Source organism: Gopherus flavomarginatus, chromosome 2 (assembly GCF_025201925.1).
Source record: "Gopherus flavomarginatus isolate rGopFla2 chromosome 2, rGopFla2.mat.asm, whole genome shotgun sequence".
Lineage (NCBI taxonomy): Eukaryota > Metazoa > Chordata > Testudines > Testudinidae > Gopherus > Gopherus flavomarginatus.
This window is the reverse complement of record NC_066618.1, coordinates 116332705-116338912: the sequence shown is the minus strand read 5'-3', so window position 1 is coordinate 116338912 and position 6208 is coordinate 116332705. Positions and strand designations below refer to the sequence as shown.

The window sequence follows — 6208 nt, the reverse complement described above, 5'->3', positions numbered from 1 at the left end:
TCTTAGGAGATCTGTCGTTCATAGAAACAATTGCCATACAAGACAAAATTCTCAAGGAAAATAAGGGGACATGAGAAGTTGTCCAGTACTTCAGAGCTTACTCAAAAGCTTCTATTATGGTGATGCTAACAGTGACCTCTCTGGCTCTGTCCTCTGTAACTGGAATGTTTATCTACGAGTGTGCCAGCAAGGCAGAAATCAAACCTCCTTTTCAGCAGAGCCTCGTATCAGAAGCGGCCTTGAGGGCTGTTGGGAGAAGGTAACTCTCCCAACTTAACCAAGCTGTAAAGCTGATGCAATAATTAAAAGTGACAATGTGCTGGTTGTCTTCCCAGATACAATTTACATGAGTTTGCTTTACTCGCACCTTTAGAGAGGCACCATTTTATGAGTAACCTGTTTGCTGCTACACTGTAAGTAGTACATTTCTGGGTCATGATTGTTCAAAGGGAAGAGGTGTGGGGGTTTCAAGCCTGTTGCTTTCCCGACACAACTTAAGTTTAGAACTCGAGAAGGAGTTCCAGGGGCTAACCCTGTCTAACCACCATCATGTGTTTCACTTGGGCAGTGAAATACAGACTATTTCAGCTGTGTGTAGAGAGATGTGTGAGCTCCATTACATGTCTGAATAACATTAAAAAAGGGGGATGCATGATATGAGTAATCAGTAGTAATATGTGGTAATGCCTCCAGACCCAGTACAGGATTTGGGGCTCATTGTTCTTAGCACTGTCTCTATGTATATCCATGAATGCACACACAACAGTCATCCCTGCTCCAAAACAGCTTATAATCTAAGACTATATTGTACTAACAAAGGCCTCTTCTCTAGAGTAATACATGTAATTTTCAATCTTATGTAGTCATGGAAAGTGGGAAAGGTAAAATAAAGTCCAACTTTTTTGGTATGGACAAAATGAGAACCTAGCCTCTGCTCAGGATGAGCCAGACCCTGCCTCGTCATATTCCTGTGTAGTTTGAGTGCAAGTTCATCTCAGGAACAAAAGGTTGAGTTAAAACAGCAGCTTTAATGAGAGCCAGTTAGTTTACTACTGCTATTAATTCTCTCCAGGCTTGAACAGGTTTTGTCCCCAGTTGACACCAATCCTTTCATCAGAAAGAAATATTTGTTGGAAATACTATTGAAAACATACAGTGACTTAAATCTAACTAAATTTTAAAAAACATGTCAAAACTAAATGATTTGACTGTTTTGATACTTTTCTCTCTGTGTGTTTGACTGAAAATAGTTGTTGAATTAGCAAATAGTTTTGGTCAACCCAAAATTGTATTTTTCCGCAAATAAACGGTTAGCCTGAAATATTTTGCCTAGCTCTGCTATGGAGTAATGGGACACTTTTTTTTATTTTACCACATTGAATTCTTGTATAACGTCTTATACATTTTCCACAGTGCAAAAACCTACAATGTTACAATTAACAGCTCTGATTTAAAAACTTTGGACTTAGGTTAAAATACTGTTTTTCTCAGTGAGGATGTTGGTATAAATGGAGTACAATAGCAAATAAGATTATTACTCAGGAAAAGATTGAAATGCATTGATAGACCTGTGGAGAAACTTTCCCAGAATCTGCATGCATTTAATTTTTCAAGAATCACTTCTATATTCATTTTTCACATTCATGAAAATGGACCTCACTTACATCTTGGTGCGGGAAAGAAATGTGGGCATCAAAGGATGAAATTAGCAATGAACTGACAGACACTACTGAAAGTCATTTGTGGGCAGAAAATAAATGTGTATTGTTTTCACATAAATTGCTTTAATCCCCATTTTTACAGAAGAGTTCTAGCCTCCGTCTATAAATGGTCACTTGTGTAGGAAGGTCTTGTATGTAGTCTATACTGATGGGAAGAGAGGTCCCAAAGTTACTGACAAGCCTACCTCAGACGCAGCAGATGGAAGAATTGTTGCTAGAGCCATACCTAAAGAAAGTTAAGTAAGAACAGTACTGTACTAGTTATTTCAGATTTACAAGTTTAACTAATTTGTATCATTGATTATATAAATAATATAGACCTCAAACATATTTCAGTGGATTTTTTTAACAGCTTAAGTCTGCTGTTCATTATAGCATTCTGCTGGTAATATGACGAAGGAATAGATTTCTAAATTACAGTTGGAGTCAAATTTTTCACGATTAAATGAAATTTTCAGCTCAGATTAATGGGGGGGGGGTTTAGGAAGGATGGCTTAAAAAAATCAGTGTAGCTGATTCTAAGTTACTGCTTGTGCAATAAAACATGCTATTCAACTTTTAATACAAGTTCCAGTTTGTTAGTTTTTAAATTAGCCTGGATTTCAAACATCAGGCGTGTCATGTATGTATCTTGAACAGGAGCGGCATGAGGGTTTTTGGCACCCTAGGAGCAGGGCTGGCTTGCCGGTCCTGCGGCTCCGGTAGACCTCCCGCAGGTGTTCTTGCGGACGGTCCGCTGGTTCCGTGGCCCCGATGGACCTGCCGCAAGCGTCCCTGCGGATGGTCACTGGTCCTGGGGCTCTAGTGGACCTGCCGCAGGCGTGCCTGTAGATGCTCCACCGGAGCCACGGGACCAGCGGACCGTCCGCAGGCACGCCTGCAGGAGGTCCATCGGAGCAGTCTGCCACCCTCCCAAATCCTGGCCCCCTATGCAACTGCTGGCCCTGATCTTGAATGAGTCATCCTTGCTTTGTAATTTCAAAGATGCCAATGGGAGTCCCGTTGAAAGTCAATTAGAGTAGTGTGCCTAGCACCCAAGGGTGCCTTTCAAAACATCTACAGGGAGGTTTTCACACAAGACAAACTTTCAGATGTTTGGGAGTGAAAAAAGAGCAGAGTGCTATCTTCAGAATCAGGAGGTCTCATCTTGGTGTTTCTCTCAACTTCTCCCATTTTCACAGGCAGGAGGAGGCTGCGGGAAGCTGTCACAAGCCAGTCTACATACCAAGAGTTGGCAATTTTAACACAAAACAATTCCTTAATTTAAATAAGGGGTGCTGACTGAAACACCCAAACACACAGGCCCCTGGGAATCAACCTACCCACCACAAATAAAAGGCAGGTGCTGTCCATGCCCAATTTGAACCTTGTAGTTCCAGGCTTATTAGGTATTTCTTACTCAATTCTGAGACCAGTAAGCTCCTCCTTGCTTGCTGACTTACGACAAAAGCTACCAAAAAGAAGCCCTAGATTACTTTCACTGTGCTTAAGTACTGTGCCTTTCGAAACCTCAGTTTTCCCCAGCTATAACATGACTGATGATACCGACAGCTGTTGCGATTCAGTGCTGAAAAATGCTCTGTAAAAGCTATGCATTAACACACAGGGCACTGCCCAATGAAGGATGTCTTTTAACAAGTCACAGTATGGGGTGCAGAAGCTGATGCCAACAGCACATGTGCAACATGGGCTGGTCCCTAGGACATTTAACATGCTTTGCGAACATGAAAGCATAATGAATGTTAGCAAAACAGAAAAAGGTTATTTGACCCAGCATAGTTGCCCTTTTTGGTTTAGCTACTGCACGAAGCTACACTGCTGCCTGACCTAACTTATAGTCGTTGTAGCTTATAACAACAATCTTTTGGTAAACTGAAGCTGCAATATTGGTGCTGACTAGAGTGTTTTACAAACAAAAACCGAAATAGTTGCAATGTAAATTATTCCTGTGTAAATGCCTCACCAACCACCTCCCTAGCATAAAAGTGCATTCACCTCATTAAAGGAGAGAGCAGTGCATATTTTGCAAGTGTCTTGTGTTCATGGTTTTATATTGCTGCATCTGACTAGTTTGCCTTTCTCTGTGTGGGGGCGGGGTGGGGGCTTCGCTTTTCCCATATCATCCCTTGTGGTTTGCTGCTCCTCTTCCTCCCCATCATTTGAATGATGTCATTGCTCCCATCACATGTTATCTGGCCTAGAGTGTAAACTGGGGGGGCAGAGCTCAAGTCTTTTTCTCTCGGCAAAGCACCATACACACTGATGCTGTCTCGATAACACCCATAGGTCAATTTGTCTAGTCCCATGTTTACGCCACTGCCTTGCCATTGCCTCTGCTGAAATGAAGCCTCAAGTGCCTCTTTTGGTTAGTGCAATGGCTTTCCTCTGCCCGCCCCAAGTCCCAGCACTCTGGACGGTGCATGCTGCTGCTCACTTTGTGTTACTCATGCACAAGTGTGACCACATAACCCATCCTTCTCAGCCACCGTCACTAGCTTCCGCTTCATTTTCAACGTCTAGCCAGAATTTCTCCTGTTGTTTTTAAAAACCTGCCATGATCAGTCCCCTGCTTTTCACCAACTCAGACTGTCACCGCTCCAGCTACGCGCCCCACGGTGCCCACCACTGCTTTAGCACAGCCCACTGTGGAGAGCTCCTGCCCTTTGGCACAGTCTCCCTGTAGTGTTCCACTTTGTCAAACCTGCTTTTGGTTTTAAGCCCATGTGTGACAAACCCCTTTTCGCCCTTGCTTAGGCTGCTTCATTTCTCATTCCATTCTCCCCTCTGCCCCATTCAGTATGAAGCCTATAATTGTATTTGTTAAGGTGCTTGGGCAGTGTTTATCATATAAATGAAAATGCCTCATGGCTCCTACGTAGTACCATGATGGGCAGTCCTTGCCCACTCAGCATTTGGCACTGGCGCTATGAACTTATAGTCACTAATACCATGCTGGATGTCAGGAGAAATGTCCAATGGCACTTGAAAAAACTAGAGGTTATTTCCAGTAAAGAAACTTCAACTCGCCTTATTTAAAGCATAAACTTATTTACGACAAGTCTTAACATAACATACATCTTATCAGGGACAGCAGAATGTACCTACAGGTTTGAAAGGATAGCTGGGGCTAGCTCCAGGAAGGCAGCACCTTGATACCGTTTCAAGGCACTGAGGCAGAAACATGCATCTTATGGGCCTGCCCTTGCACCATTTACTGTTTAACCGACTTCAGTAAGAGTACTTGCCTGAGCTAGCGGTGCTGGGATTCTTCATCTGATTTGGATACATACTGGTTCATATTACTTGCATGCACTGCAAAACCACAGTGTCACCAAGGGTATTACAAAGCGTGAAAAGGCTGCAAATGCCTACAGGAAAGGTGGCCAGCGTGCAGCCCACGACGTTAGGAGTCTCCATAGCGAGCATTGGCTAGCTTTCATATGAAGGATTAGCCCATCATGGAGGCGACAGGTGTCAGCTTGCAGCACTCAATCAGATCCAAACAGGCGACTGGACGGGTCAAGGAGCTTTGCATGATGCAATTAGTAGTTCCTATGGGCCAAGCCTCTGTATGAAAGACAAGGTTCACTACATATTTCTGATTGACTCTGGCCCTTTGATTGCTGGCACATTTCCAATGCAGCCCTCAGGTGGATAAAGTTTGGGCACCTCTGCCCCCAAAGCAATGTGCAGCGTTGTAAGCAATAGAGGCATGAAACCAACAAAGGCTCTTCACAATACCAGAATCAGTACCTGGCTGTGTTTGCTTTTCTCCCCTGGCTGATCGAAAAATCAATCCTGGCCTTAAATGAGAAATAGGGGTGGGGAGCGGTTCTTTAAATCTTATTATTATGGCCCAAATGCTGCCACCTCCAGTCCTTTTGAGCAGTAATTTACTCCACACATAGCCCTATTAAAGCCACAGGGAATTATTTGCAGAGTAAAGCACTACCCAATATAATCTGTGACAGAACTCGGTCCCATGTAATCATATTTGTAAATGCTTTAAAAAATGAGCTACCAGGATTGTCTAGTGGCCTGTGTAAAACTGCAGCTTGTTATGCTGCTACCAAAAGAGCACCGGGGCCTTACATGTGATGACATTAACCCTTTAATCCTTAATGAAAACAAGCCATTTGTCTATGAGATTATTTTGAGAAGCCATTTCTAAACGAGATAATTGTCAACCTGGTTACCAAAGAACACATTTAGAGCAACACAAAAGTTGTATGCAAAAAGCTACTATGTGGTTTTTAAAGCAGGAAAAAAATTTATTTATAAAAAGTCTTATTTAATTTACCGCCAAGTCTATCATTGAATACAGTGAGTTAGAACACTAATAGCCCATGCTTTTATACAGACTAGGCAAAGCATGAACATCAACAAAAATTAACTCTCCCAAAATTTGCTCTATGGTACGAGCCACAACAGTGTTAAAGTGGAACAGTAATGAAAGCAACACAAGAGTTAGGAAGCACAGTTGCTTA

At 42.6% G+C, this 6208-nt stretch overlaps 1 protein-coding gene across 1 annotated transcript in view; it reads right to left on the bottom strand.

Moving 5' to 3' along the window:
• Positions 1-6208, bottom strand: part of LOC127043697 (poly(rC)-binding protein 3-like) — a 751631-nt gene that overhangs the window by 7147 nt on the left and 738276 nt on the right. The window lies entirely within an intron of this gene.